The following is a 15,281-nucleotide window of genomic DNA, read 5'->3' as shown; positions in this document are numbered from 1 at the left end:
ACCATGCTGCAAGGTGGGGCCACCTTTGTCCGGGCCGTGCATGGGTAATGCAGGGGCCTTGCCTCAGGACCAGTTCAGACAAGCCTGTGCAGAGACGGCTGCAATCATCTGCCTGTCTCTGGGGCTTCTGGAAATGCCCCAGGCCGGGGTAGTCACAGCTTCCTGCACGGCAGGTCTCAGGGCAGCATGTGTGGGGGCTGTTTCTGGGCCCTCCCAGCTGCCCACTCACTCCCCCTCCGTGGGTCTCTGCCTGTCTCCTGCTCCCTCACAGCAAGGTCCTGACACCCCCCCTAATTCCCCCTGCAGCCCCTGTCTCTGCTGCTGGGTTCGCTCCCCTCCGTGGTGCTCTGCCAGGCTGGGCCTGTCACCGTGTCATGGCGGGGTCCTGTCCCCTCACCAACCCTCATCCCACCCCCCTCAGAAACCCTCGTCTGACCCCTCACCCTCCTCACTGTACATCGCCCCACTCACCACTCCTCACCCCACCTCCTGACTGATCCTGGCCCTGCCGCCCCACTACCTCTCATCCCACTCACCGACACTTACCCCACTCACAGGCCCTGCCCCCCTCACTAACCCTCTCCCCACTGACTCTGGCTTGGCCCCCCACGGACGCTCGCCCTGCCCCCATCACCAACCCTCACCATGCTCACTGGCCCCACTCCCTGCCCCGCCCCCAGCCCCTCATCAACCCTCACCCCACCCCCTTGCTGGCCTCACACTCTCAATGTCCCTTACCCCGCCCCTCACTGACCTGTGACTCACCCCCCTCAGCAATTCTGGCTCGGCCCCCCATGGACTCTCACCCTGGGCCCTGCCACAGCCTCTCATCAACCCTTACCCCTCCCCCTTGCTGGCCCCACCCTCTCAATGTCCTGACCCCACCCTTCACCAACCCTGGCCCCGTTCCCTTACTGACCCTCATTCCACTTGCTGGCCCCAGTCCTGCCCCCCTCACCAGCTCCCACATATGTGGCTGGGTCGTTACTCAGCCAGCTTTTCTGCTGCCCTAGGTGGCGGAAGGTCCCACCCTGAAATGTCGCCCCCCACAGAGGCGGCGGAAGGTCCCGCCGCCTAAATACAGCCGCAGTCGCTGCCCCTCAAATTGTAGTGCCCTAGGCAACCGCCTAGGTCGCCTAATGGGTTGCTCCGGCCCTGCCACCCTCTCACATGGCTTTTGTCCCCCTGTCTCCACTCCCAGCTCCTCCCCAGGGGCTGCTCTTGCTGTCTCCTTCCCCAGCATGCACGGAGGCTGGGACCTCGGCTCCCTGATTGGCCCGGTTCCTTGGTCAATCAGACTGAATTGGGGCACTGGCTACTATCCATTGGCCCTAGTTGAGAGTTCTCCGACTGGTCAAGGGCCCTCTCAGTCGCAGGGTCCCAACTGCTCCTTGACCCCTCCCCTCTCTCCTGACATGGGGAGAGAGCAGCCAAACAACCCACCCAGTGCCAGAGAGGGCAGCTGGCCCCTTCACGACAGACACATTTATAAGAGCCATGAAGCTGTCTGAGATCTGCTGGGTCTGGAACATGGTGACCATGTTCACGTCAAATTGGATGGAGAGAAAGGATGAACGGCTCCAGCTGTCATCAAGGAAAAGAATTCAGCACCTAGATCACAGTGACTGAGACTGACAGGGGGAATTCAACAGAAACCATCCACAGAGCAAACCCGACAGATGATGGATGCAGAATAAGAAGACAACTCAAGGATTCCAGAACAACCCCAGTCAGTCATTGCGATTAGCGGCCAGCCAGATGGCCAAGATGCTACACGATGGCATTTTTCAGTTAGGAGCCCAGGGTGGTTCAGAGACTGATCCGTCCTGAACTTCACAGCCAGCATGACAGTGTTAACAAATGGCAGAAACATGGAACTTAATGGGGGAGATGGACTGTGATGTTAACCTGTAGCGCTCTGCTCAGCCACTGGGTGGTGCTGTGTGTAACATAGAATCTTAGAATATCAGGGTTGGAAGGGACCTCAGGAGGTCATCTAGTCCAACCCCCTGCTCAAAGCAGGACCAATCACCAATCAAATCATTCCAGCCAGGGCTTTCTCAAGCCTGACCTTAAAAACCTTTAAGGAAGGAGATTCCACCACCTCCCTAGGTAACCCATTCCAGTGCTTCACCACCCTCCTAGTGAAAAAGTTTTTCCTAATATCCAACCTAAACCTCACCCCTGCAACTTGAGACCATTGCTCCTTGTTCTGTCATCTGCTACCACTGAGAATAGTCTAGATCCATCCTCTTTGGAACCCCCCTTCAGGTAGTTGAAAGCAGCTATCAAATCCCCCCTCATTCTTCTCTTCTGCAGACTAAATAATCCCAGTTCCCCCAGCCTCTCCTCATAAGTCATGTGCTCCAGCCCCCTAATCATTTTTGTTGCCCTCTGCTGGACTCTTTCCAATTTTTCTACATCCTTCTTGTAGTGTGGGGCCCAAAACTGGACACAGTACTCCAGATGAGGCCTCACCAGTGCCGAATAGAGGGGAATGATTATGTCCCTTGATCTGCTGGCAATGCCCCTACTTATACAGCCCAAAATGCCGTTAGCCTTCTTTGCAACAAGGGCACACTGTTGACTAATATCCAGCTTCTCATCCACTGTAACCCCCAGGTCCTTTTCTGCAGAACTGCTGCCCAGCCACTCGGTCCCTAGTCTGTAGCGGTGCATGGGATTCTTCCGTCCTAAGTTCAGGACTCTGCACTTGTCCTTGTTGAACTTCATCAGATTTCTTATCTGAGGTTCATCCCTTATGGAGCTGAACCCCAGCCGTACCTGACAGGGCATTAAAGGATCTAACGATGAACACAGCTGAGGTGGACGAGGAAGTTCTGTAGCCAGACCACATCTGGGACAGGAGCATGACACACCCTGCTCCCCCCAGGTCTGTCCAGGCCTAGCACTTGCCTCAGTGTGTGTGTGAGAGGGGGGTGGGCAGGACAGTTATAGTGTGTGAACTCCCCCTGCCCGCCCAGTGTACGCTGGGGTTGTTACCATAGTTACCCTAGCCCTCTTTCACAGGGCGTTAACTCAAATTAGGAACCTTCAGTTTGTGCCAGCAGCATTCACACAGGGCAGTGCGAGTGGAGCTCTTTGGTGTTTGGTGTTTGGGTGTGAAAATAGGAGCACTGGAATTCGAGCAAGAAACGAGGATCATGGGTGAGCTGATTATCAGTTTGGATTTCATTGCAGCTAATAAGTACACAATGAATCAATGTAATATGTTCATTCTAGTGAAGGAATTCTTCACCAGACTCGGGACCCCAGCAGTGCTGCTCTCAGATCAAGGGAGAAACTTTGAATGCAAAGTGTTTCTGCAGCTTTGTGAGATTCCAGGGTCTCCACAAACCTGCTCTAGCCCTGCACACGCAGCACAGTCTATTAGGATGAAAGAAAGTTTCAGTCCGACTTGGGGATTTTACAGATTCATAGATTCCTAGGCCAAAGGGGACCACTGTGATCATCTAGTCTGAGTCCTATATAGAGATCTGCCCTGAAATCATTCCTAGAATATTTAGAAAAACATCCAATCTTGAGTTAAAAGTTGTCAAAAAATTATGGAGAGTCCACCATGACCCTTGGTAAATGTCTAATTCCAGCCTGAATTTGTCTAGCTTCCGCTCCAGCCATTGGATCCTGTTCCCCCTTTCTCTGCTAGATTGAAGAGCCCATTATGAAATACTTGTTCCCCATGTAGGTATTTACAGATTGTGATCAAGTCACCCTTTAACTTTCTCTTTGTTAAGCTAAACAGATTAAGTAGGTTTTCTAGTCCTTTACTCATTCTCATGGCTCTTCTCTGAGCCCTCTCCAACTCATCAACATCTTTCTTGAATTGGGAACACCAGAACTGGACACAGGATTCCAGCATTGATCACACCAGTGCCAAATGTGGAGGTAAAATAAACTATCTGCTCCTACTAGAGATTCCCCTGTTTGTGCATCACAGGATAACAGCAGCTCTTTTGGCCACAGTTTCTCACTGGGAGCTTGTGTTCAGCTGATTATCCACTGTGACCCCCAAATCTATTTCAGAGGCACTGCTTCCCAGGAGACAGTTCACCATGTAAGTATGGCCCATGTTCTTGGTCCCTAGATTTATACATTTGCATGTTGCTGTATTAAAATGCATATTGTTTACTTGCACCCAGTTTACAAAGCGCCCAGATCTCTCAACCTGTCCTCTTCATTATTTACACTCCCCCAACTGTGTCATCTTTTTTTGTGTCCAGTGACAGAGCCATCATCTCTATATTTGGGCTTACAAAGTCGGTTGCTGGCCCTCTGGTAATGCTGGTGGGTGCTGAGAGGGAGCTGAGATTTGTAATGTTATCTTGTCTTTGTTCTCCAGGTTCTCTCAGTGCCCACCTGAGTCTGAGAAGGGCCGTGTCTGGGGACAGCACATTTCATGGCTGACTGTGAGCACAGTGCCTGTCTCTGGTTGTGCGTTGTACAGCACCAAGCACAGTGGCAGTGCTGAGGGGCACCGGGCTGGGAGTGATGAGACCAGGGCTCCATTCCCAACAGCTGCTATCACATCCCCTTTCTGTGTCCCTATTGCCGCTTTCTATCCTCTCCATTTAGACTGAGCTCTTGAGCTCAGAGACTGCCTGTTGCCCTGTCAGTGCAGAGCCCAGCACCACAGTGCCTTGAGCTCGGCCTACAGTGCTGCCGTAACATGAATTCTTGTGTTTGCATAATAAATAATGGTTAAGAAAAGGAGCCTCAAACACTGAACAAACACGGTAAGAGCAGGACAGGAGTTAGGTCATTCAGGGAATCCTGTGTGCAGTTCTGCTCACCCGCATGCAGGACAGATGGATTAGATGGGACCAGGTGCAGAGAAGGACTGTTAGGGTGGCTGGGGGATGGAGGCTGGTCATACGAAAGGAGCCTGGAAGTGCTTGGCTGGTTTAGCTGGCACAGCACAGGCTGAGCAGGGATCTGGTTGCTCTGTATGAATCCATCGGGGGAACGCTGGGAAGGGAGAAGAGCTACTGGAGCCAAAGGACAGTGCAGAAAAAGTGCAGATAAACTTGCCTGGAGACACGTTAGGCTGGAAATGAGAAGAAGGTTCCGGAACAGCCTCCTAATGGGTGAGGGGAGAATGCACTAACTCACGTGAAGATGGCGCTTGATAAGTGTGGGACTGGGATTCTATAACATGCCCTTCCAGCCCTGTGTCCCGTGTTCCTAAAGAGACCAGCCGAGGGCGGCTGGGAAACACCTCCAGGATTCAGAGACATGCCAGTTTCTTTTTACTCTTTTAATATTTAACAAAAGTGAAACTAATTGTATTGTAAAATCGTACATGCGGATAGATAGATCCTGGTACCACCCCCTCTCTAACCTCTGGACCCCATTCCCCTCCCGGAACCAGGGACAGAACCCAGAATTCTTGACTCTCAGCCCCCCCCCTCCCAACCATTAGACCCCACTCCCTTTCCCAAGGCAGGATTAGACTCCAGGAGTAGTGGCTCCCAGGCCTCCCTGCTCTAACCACTAGCCCCCACTCCCCTTCTCAAGGCAGAAATAGACCCCAGGAGTTCTGGCTCCCAGGACACAGCTATGCCGTGTCTGATGGGTGGGGCTGGAGAATCGCAGGGTGCTCACAAGGCTATTCAAAGCCAGAGCAAAGGGAAAAGGCCACTCACCCCAAAGCCAGGCCAGGAGGATGAGTATCTTTGTGTTCCTGGCTCCAGCACAGGCAGCTGACCTCCAGCCAAGGGGGCGTTCCGCTGGGAGCAGGAGGCGCCCGGGAAGCCCCATGTTCATAGCACAGTCCTTGCGTGGCAGCGTGGCCAGGGGTTAGGGCAGGCGATCTTCCTTGTGAGAGGCAGGCTGAGCTTAGTGTGATGGTCACAGGCTGGGAGGCTGGGGAGATGGGGCAGGCACCCAAAGAGGGAGGGACCCAAGGGGGCGTGACAGACCTCTCAGTGCAGAATCCCCTCCCTCCGCACCACCCTGCAGTGACCCAGTGGGTGTGTGTTATATCCTTGGGGGCAACAGTTTTAGGAAGAAATCACTGGAGACACAGAGAGCTGTAAACCTTGCAGCAGCCATTTATTGCTACACACAGAACTAACCAACAGCCCAGCCAAACTGGCTGGGCTATCCCCTAATAATCTAACTCAGTTGCCATAGCAACACAAGGTTCTATTACCACGACAACCAAATACACAACAATCTGGATGTTTGACAGATCTGCTACCTTCCTACCCAGCGGGCAATTCACCATCTGGGTCTCTCAATCACCTCAAACCCAACACATCTGCATCCGTATTTCTAATAATCTCTAATAAGTGAAACCCCCATCACTGCTACCTGTCTCTTCCTAATAACTGGGGTAACCTTAGTGCAGGGTCCCACTATGGGATTGTTTCCCTCTGCTCCAGTTTGATATTCTCTTTCCCTGAGACTTTCATCTTCCTCAACAGCAGAGTGTCTGACTGGGCGTGGGACCATTCTACTGTGTCCCTCAAAGTCTCCTCTGTGTGCCTCTCTGTCTCCCTTATCTCTATCAGTTCATCTAGTCTGGTGTCAAGATCCCGAACTCAAGCTCTGAGGGCCATGCGTGGCTTGCACCAAATGCACGCAGATGCCACCTGCCCACAAGGCAGGTAACTCTACATGCTGCATTCAGTGCAATAAACTGGATAGCTTCCACTCTGCTGCTGGACTTCTGCCTGCATTATTTTTAGGCTTGAAGGGTTTTTTGTTTGTTAGGTTTTTGGGGACAGGGGGTTATTGGCCCGAGTGTAGAGTATGTTTATTGGGTGTATCTGCCTCTCACACTCCCTCTCTAAACTCCTATTTGCTGCTCAGTACCCAGCCTCCAAAACAGCCCCACTAGAAACTTCAAGCAAGCACAGGGCAAGCAAACAAGCCTACAACAAACAAACTAACACACAACAAACTCTCCCCAAGGATCACATAGTCTCTCCTTGCCCCGGAAAACTCCCTCACAAAACTCCCGTGTTTGCTGCTACTGTTCACTAGCTCCTCTGTCACTTAGGAGCTGGCCGTCCAGGTGAGATCCTCCTTAGGAAGCTCTCAGCCTAGCGTAGCAATTACTTCATTAAGTATCTTTGGAGTCCGTTGTATGAAATGCAAAGGTTACATAGCGTTGTGGGCCTGGATGATGAAAGGACACATTGAAATATGTGGCAGACAAGAATGGTCATTTGGGACAATACGTGTGAAGTAGATTTCCTGGGAAATATCTACAGGGAGGCGAAAGCAAATTCCTTCCCGCCAAGTTATGCTAAAACCCAGCCAGGACCCATTATCTGCTGATCACCTGTTCCTGGAGTCTGGAGGTCAGAAGCCCAAGCCCAAGGGCAGAGTGACTCATTCATGGAGGTCTTTGTTCTGAACTGAGACTGTTATGAACTTAAAGCCACAGGAAAACCCCTTTGTGAGGTTAGAAAAACTGGCTCCTCCCACAGCCCCTGCTGGAGCGGGGGCTGATCTCTGGTGAGCTTGTTAGCTTAACAAGTGCTGGGTGGTACCTTATAACTGCAGCAGTTATGCTGTTTATTGCCTCTAAAGAGAAAGCAAAGTGGAGATGCTGGCCTGCTCAAGCAGTCTGGCTTGTTCGGGATATCACAGTGTAGGCAGGTATATGTGCAGCCCGGAAAACCCACTGCAGGAGAGAGCGAGACGCGGGTCTCAACCCAATAGTGGAGACATGTGAGGAGCCAGAGGCCTAGAGGGGATGCCCTTGAGGCATCATAGCGGAGAATACAGGTGCAGCTGTCCTGGACTGTGCCACTCAATTATTACAACAGGGCTTGGGTTAGGGTTAGGATTGTGTCTCAGGTTACAGTCAGCGCTTGGCTTAGGGCTGCTTCCATTGTATTCGATGGCATGTTGGACACCAATTTGCCCATGCACTCAGCTAGGGCCAGTGTTATGTATTTCACAGTGATGTATTCTAGCAATTCCTTTCACGTGGCCACAAGTAGCTCACTGAAAACAGAAACTGGACCCCAGGAAAGGCCAGATCTGTCAGATTCTATAGCCTGTTGGACCCTGGGACATCCATTTGTTCAGAAGGTGCAATTGTCATGTTTGTTCCTTGGCAGGTTGAAATCAGACCTGACCCCCAGAAAGGACCCCTTCCATTGTGTTCAAAAGCATGTCAGACCCTCGCTTCCCCATCTGTTCAAACAGGCCCAACACTATGTTTTTAACTTAGCAGAATTCTGTATATTCCTATGCCCTACCACCAAATAAGTTCTAGCACCTGGTGATAGCTTCAGGCATCACAGAAAATCAGTAACCCGCCAAAGGCACTGGGTTGCTTAGGTTAATAAAATGCTAAAACAGAGGAAAAGGGGGGAGGGATAGCTCAGTGGTGTGAGCATTGGCCTGCTAAACCCAGGGTTGTGAGTTCAATCCTTGAGGGGGCTAGTTAGGGGTTTGGGGAAAAAATCTGTCTGGGGATTGCTCCTGCTTTGAGCAGGGGGTTGGACTAGATGACCTCCTGAGGTCCCTTCCAATCCTGATATTCTAGGATTCTAAGGGTGCCCTCTGCAGCCAGGAGCGTGGTGCCTGCTGGGACATGGACAACAGACCATGTGCCTTGATATCAGTGCAGAATCTGTGGCCATCTGCCTGCCTGCATAAGGGTAGTAATCCAGAGCATTCATGTAGTGGGGAGACTGTGGGTCAAGATTGAGGGACATCAGCAGAATTGTAGCAGGGAAGCCCAAGGCTGAGGGGACAGACAGTCCTGCACTCCAGACCCCTCTGAGGCAGGGACAGCACCAGGATCAGTCCCCCATACTGCTTGAGCCCATCTTGGGGCCCATCCCCACCCCAACACACCCTCAGGAGTGGCTGTCTCTGACCCTCAGGCAGCCCTTGTCTAGCACTAGGGGAAGGCAGCAGTCTCAGGGATGATCTCCAAGGACAGCCCCATACGTCTCACACTGCAGGCTGGGCTCGGATCCCCCTGCTCCTGCCATGGCCCAGCCTGAGGGTGGCTCTCAGAGAGCGTCGTCTGCTCCGCCAGCCAGGAGTCTCATTGTGGGGATCCTAATGGGGGGTCTCTGCTGCTGTTGGGCATGCTGCTCCCTGAGGCATAGGATGGGGTCCCCGAGGTTGTCAGCTCCTCCAGGTTTACGAGGCCTGTGAAGCAGAGGGACAGAGAAACCCACCAGGGCTCAGAGGCCCTGGAGCCTGCACCACTGGGCATATGAGGGTGCTTTGTGCCCATGACCCTCCAACCCCAGGGCAGGGCCATATGGACGAGGCACCCACACACCAGGACCATGGGCACAAACACAGCTGGCCAGCACAGGTGCAGGGACCCTGTTGCAGCCATTGGAGGGAGTGCAACCTGCATGGGAGCAGTAGACTGTTCACTCACTGCACCACTCTTGGGTGGCTCTGGGCTGGGACTCAGGGGCCTGGGTTGCACCCCTGCTGTGCCTCAGCCTGCAGTGGGGGCCTGAGCAATTCCCTGTCCCCATTTCCCCTCTCGTCCTGCTTATTGCCTGGGGTAAACACTCACTGCCATGTCCCAGGCAGCCAACCCACGGGGCCTGTCCTGAATCTCCAGGAATTAAAGATTAATCTTTCATTAAAGCTTATGTCATGTGATGAAACCTCCAGGAATACGTTCAACCACAATTAGCAACCCTAGTCGGGGGGGAAGAGCCTCTGCCCCACTCCCTGCAGCAGAGCACCCCTTAGTGCATGGGGCATTGGGGCCAGCACTGACTGCATGGGGAGAGTGTCCACAATCATCAACATCCCCTCTCTGCAGCACAGCACCCCTAGTGCCATGGGGGATGTGACATGGTGAGAGTTACCTGAGCACACAACACTAGCATCTTTGTACTCACAGTTATGGTCTTCCCAAGACTCAGCTCTGCATTGGGAGAGGGCAGCTTCTGTCCCTGTGCAGCGAACCTCTTCCAGCCAAATTCGGTCAGACACTTCTCCAAGCCGAGCCTCTAGACAAGAGCCCAGAGAAGGTCCCATGCCCACATTTCACACAAGCACGAAGACGTACCTTTGCTTTGTGACTCAAAGATGGCAGCCCTCCGTATGGGGCTGGCTGGTTCAGGGGACGCTTCCTTGCCCCAGTATGGGCCCTCCAGAGTGTGAACTGCTAAGACATGGTCGGAGAAGGGGATAGACTCCCCCTGAGGTTCTGCCCTGCCGCCCAGGGCACCCCACTGCTGGGTCAGGCGCTGAGTCTCCCTGTACAATGCCAGCGCCTGTGAGAAGGGTCCATCGCACCGAGTGGGAGCCGCTTAAGCCAGTCAGGAGTGAGATTTGGGGGGCAGGGCTTGTGGCCTAGTCCACAAAGGGACACATGATCCGAGCCTTAGGTTCCTGGCTGACGGGCGACACCAGCCTCTGGTCGGGAGTCTCAGCTGTGAGCTCTCCCCTGGTGTTCGGCCATGGTCACCTCTGCTCAGGCCCCAGCAGTGATGCCAGGGGGATGGGAACTTGGCCTGGGCTCTGGCAAGGGGGCCAGATATATGGACCTGAGGAGGAAGAGACTCCCCCTTTGGCAGCTGGGGAGAGACAAGGGGGAAACTGTCAGGAGTAGAGAGGGGCCAGTGCATTCCAAAGTTTCCAGCCCCAAGGCACCTGCAGGAAAGTGGCACCGGGTTGGGCAGAGGCCAGAGCAGTTAGAGCCAGACACAGCAGTGACATGTGCTTGGACCCAGGGGAACAGGGGAGCCCCAGGCCGGCTGCCCATTGGCTGCTCTGCCCTGCTCCTCACGCTGTGCTGCAGGGAGCTGGGGGGCTCAGTAGGGGGTGCTCTGATCTCACAGTCAGTGCTGACCCCAATGCTCCATCCCCACTGCCCCCCATCCTGCACTCTCTCTGGGGCAAAGACCCCATCCGTTGCCCCCCACAGTATCGGTGTCTGGGAGCCTCCTCCCCATTTCCAGCACAGCCATATAGACCCCACCCCCTGCCCATCCCTTTTGGTTCAAGGGAGGATGGGACGGGGGGAGCCGAGCCCTAGGCCTGTGACCCCTGCAGCCCTGCACCCCACAGGAGCTGGGGCAGTAACAGTTCCCCCACAGGCAGACCTGCCCCTGCCTACCTGCCCCATCAGCCTTTGTGCTCTCAGGGGGAAAGCGCCAGCTACAGCCTAGAGGCTGCCCAGGGATCAGACCCCACCTGCTGTGTTGAGCTCCAGGGGGACATGTCCCATTCAGGGGCGAGCTGACTGCTCTTCCCCCACAAACTCCCTGCAGTAGGGTCACCCACAGGGGCCCCTATAGGGGCATCCCCCTGGGCTGGTTTGCAGGAGGGTGGGGGGGGGGAAGAGCCTCTATCAGACCCAAACCACCAGCTCAATCAGAGGAGGAACCAAAACCAACAGTGGAGACTCCAGCCAGAATCTGAAGGGGGAAGGAGCTGGTGTCTTGGGGCTGGGGACAAAGTCACAGGATGATGAGCTGCCTCCAAGGGTGCCATGGCTACTAGCACCTCCCCCCTGCTCCAACCACTAGATGCCACTCCCCTCCCAGAGCCAGGGATGGAACCCCGGAGTCCTGGCTCCCGGCCCTACTGGGGATATATCAGTAGTGGATGGTGTGTGTGACACTGACCCTGTTGCATGAGGACTTTTTCCCTTCATAACCCTGCCCCATGGTGTGTGACAGGGAGCAGAGCCCAGGCCCTGCTTGTCCCACTCTCCTGGCCTGACAGCTGCCCAGCACCGCCTCTCTCCCCTGGCACTGCACCTTTAGCATCAGGACAGGGTCTGACTTAGGGCCCGGGCCGAACACCCTGCCACTCAGCGCGCCCATGGCCCACCACAGCCCAGCTGCCTGCACAGGTCCCAGCTGTCATCACACATGGTGCCCCAGCACCCATCCAGAGTCACCTCCACCCACCCGGCGCAGCGATGGGGGCTACCTACCGGCCTCACCTCTGGCAAAGCAAATGCAGCTGCTGGGACGCCTGCTCCAGGGCTTCATGGGGAGATCCCAGGGACTGCAGGGACTGAAGGCCCAGCTCAGTGTGAGGCATTGCCAGTGAGTGCAGAACAGGGCAGAATGGGTTTTCCCGTGACACTAACCCTGGGCCCTTCTCCCGCCACATGCTGCACAGACAGGTCACTGAGACCCAGGAAATGGTGCAGCATCAATGCCCCTGCTTTACAGAGGGGAAACTGAAGCACAAAGACAAGACACAACTTATTCCCTGCTCTGCACAAGGCTCACTGTGTGACCCGGGGTAGACAGTCTCCTCACACCCCTGCTCTAACCACTAGACACCACTTATTAGCTGCAATGACATACTTTGTATGAGAATTGTTGCAATTATATAACAGTGGTAGCAAAAATCATCTACATGGTCACATTTTAATCAGATAATGTCACACCCGGGATGCCACTTGGAACTGGGGTACCATTGAGCCCACCTGTCCCACCAGCCTGGGCTCCCTTGACACTGTATTGCTGAGGCAAGCCAGCCAAGCCATGAGGCTTCAGATTGCACTTAACCAGCACACACATAGGTAGGGAAACGCTCAGCTGCAGTTTCACACAGAGGCTGAGATCAGCTCTGCATGGGAAAGCTCAGCTAAGGAATTGCCCACCCCTCAAGTGCACCCCCCCCCTCTGGAGTGTAAACCCAACATTGTATCGCCTTGCGCTGCACAGAGAACTATACACTGTAAGCTTATTGAAATTCCTCCCTCCCTCAATGCGGAGGAAGATATGCACAGCTTTTTGTCCCCGAACCCCAGTTGTGAATTCCACAAACTGGTTTTAGAGAAAACAAAAACAAGTTTATTAACTACAAAAGATAGATTTTAACTGCTTATAAGAGATAGCAAACAGATCAAAGCAAATTCCCACGTGGGTCTTCAACTTCCCATCACTTACCACATGGTTCTTCAACCAGGGGATGCTGTTCCAGGAAGAAGGACTGCTAGTAAGAGATGGGATCTACCTAACGAAGAAGGGCAGGTGCCTCAAAACTCCCCTCAAGTGTCGCGGGATGAGGGAACATATGTGGGGCCAGCCAGGATGTCCCCACTGCCTGAACACCAGAGGGTGGCAGGGTCACCATCTTAGCCTTGGCAGGGTCGGGGACTGGGGAGCTGGCACCACACTATGGGGCATCATTTCCCCCATTCAGTGGACTACACCAGATTAATACAGACATCGAGGGATTACACGCTTGGAGATATTTTGTAGCAGTAAAGCAACAATTACTTTCTTTGTTGTTGTTTCTGACTTTTGTTTATCCACACAGTCAAGGGGCCCTAAAGGATTATTTTCTGAGAAGTGACTGAAAACAGACTAAAGCCCTGGAGCAGAGGGCCTGGGGGAAATCAAAAGGCAGAGCTGAAGTGGAAGAGGGCAAGATCCCAAGTGAAGATTTGAAGAAGAGGGTTGGGGAGTTGAGTGGTTCTGGGCTACTTTGCAATGGCCCAGCCACTCTACAACCTATATTCCTAACCACAGGCACACGGGGCCCCTTGCTAGAGACACAGGCTGTCCACAGGCCTTTTGTAGTTGACACACTGTGACCGAACGGGCATAAAATAAAAAAATAATATAAGGGTGTGGCCTACTGCCCCCCCTAAAATTCCCCTCCCCCAGACTCTGGAGCAAATAGAGGCAATGTCAGGAAATTCTGTGAGTCAAGGTCATAACTCAGACGGATCTCTGATTGGTCCCTCCCCTGCAGCTGCAGGTGATTGGTCCTGCTCTGCAGCCACAGCAGCCGGATACCACAATGGATGGCAGAATGGGGGGGCTGTAAGGATGAGTGATGGGGAGAGGAGGCAGAGGCGGCACAAGGGAGCGGGATCAAGGGAAAGGGGTGGCACAAGGGCAGGGTCTTGGGGAGAAGGGAAGTGCGAGGGAGGGGAGTCCAGCGGAAGGGGCTGTGTGAGGGCAGGGTCTCTGGGAGAAGGGGCTGTGTGAGGGCAGGGGCTCTGGGGGAAGGGGCTGTGCGAGGGCAGGGGTCTGGCGGAAGGGGCTGGTTGAGGTCAGAGGCTCTGGGAGAAGGGGCGGTGCGAGGGCAGAGGTTTGGGGGAAGGGGCTGTGTGAGGGCAAGGGGTCTGGGAGAAGGAGCTGTGCAAGGGCAGAGGCTCTGGGGGAAGGGGCTGGGCGAGGGCAGGGGCCCTGGGGGAGGGGGTAGTGGAGGTGAGAGGCTCTGGGAGATGGGGTGGTGCAAGGGCAGGTATTTGGGGGAAGGGGCTGTGTTAGGGCAGGGGCTCTCGGAGAAGAGGCGGTACGAGGACAGGGGCTCTGGGACAAGGAGCAGTGCGAAGGCAGGGGCTCTGGGAGAAGGGGTGGCGTGAGCACGGTGGGTCTGGGGGAAGGGCTTTGCGAGGGCAGGGGTCTGGGGCAAGGAGCTGTGCGAGGGCAGGGGTCTGGGAGAAGGGGCTGTGTCAGGGCAGGGGCTCTGGGAGAAGAGGCGCTACTACGGCAGGGGTTCTGGGAGAAGGGGCGGTGTGAGGGCAGGGACTGTCGGAGAACGGGCGGTGCGAGGGCAGGGGATCTGGAAGAAGGGGCTGTGTGAGGGAGGGGAGTACAGGGGTGTGACGAACTGGGACTGCTCTTACTGTGGTCTTTGAATGCTGACAGGGGAGTGTGGCTAGGATGGTCTGCATTGGGGAATGGGAGACTGGCCGAGGGAGAATACCTGAGCATTTAACATGAGAACCCAGGAAGGGGTTAGAGGCCAGGTGACACCTTGGCCCGGGAAACTGAACAAAGGCTGGGGAGAGAGTTCAGCGCTGGCTGGTGACATGGCTGGGAGGCAGATGGGGCTCTGACCTCCCAAGGTGGCTAGGGTGCCCTGGGACCCCAAGATGGACCTAACTGAGGGGGCCCTGTTGTCTGTGTCTGCAAGACCTGTCTTGGACTGTATTCCTGTTGTCTAAATAAACCTTCTGCTTTACTGGCTGGCTGAGAGTCATAGTGAATCACAGGAAGCCGGGGATGCAGGGCCTTGTGTCCCCCCACTCTCCGTGACAAGGGGAAGGGGCAGAGAGAGGGCCGGGACTCAGCGGAAGGGGTGGTGTCAGGGTGGGGGCTCTAGGGGAAGGGGCGGTGCGAGGTGTGGGCTCTGGGGGAAGGTGCGGTGCGAGGACAGGGGCTCTGGGAGAAGGGGCGGTGCAAGGGCAGAGGTCTGGGGAAAGGGGCTGTGTGAGGGCAGGGGCTCTGGGAGAAGAGGCCGTACGAGGGGACGGGCTATGGGACAAGGGGCAGTGCGAGGGCAGGGGCTCTGGGAGAAGGGGTGGTGTGAGCGTGGGGGCTCTGGAGGAA

General features: G+C 54.8%; 1 protein-coding gene across 1 annotated transcript in view; it reads right to left on the bottom strand.

Annotated features, from left to right (window-relative positions):
• LOC112120703 (scavenger receptor cysteine-rich domain-containing group B protein-like) overlaps nucleotides 1-15,281 on the bottom strand; it is a gene marked incomplete at its 5' end in the record, with an annotated part of 58,477 nt that overhangs the window by 42,514 nt on the left and 682 nt on the right. The window lies entirely within an intron of this gene.

This window comes from Terrapene carolina, unplaced genomic scaffold, assembly GCF_002925995.2.
Source record: "Terrapene carolina triunguis isolate 2854851 unplaced genomic scaffold, T_m_triunguis-2.0 Scaffold1005, whole genome shotgun sequence".
Lineage (NCBI taxonomy): Eukaryota > Metazoa > Chordata > Testudines > Emydidae > Terrapene > Terrapene triunguis.
Note: the sequence above shows the minus strand (reverse complement) of the source record. Positions and strands in the feature narration are given on the sequence as shown.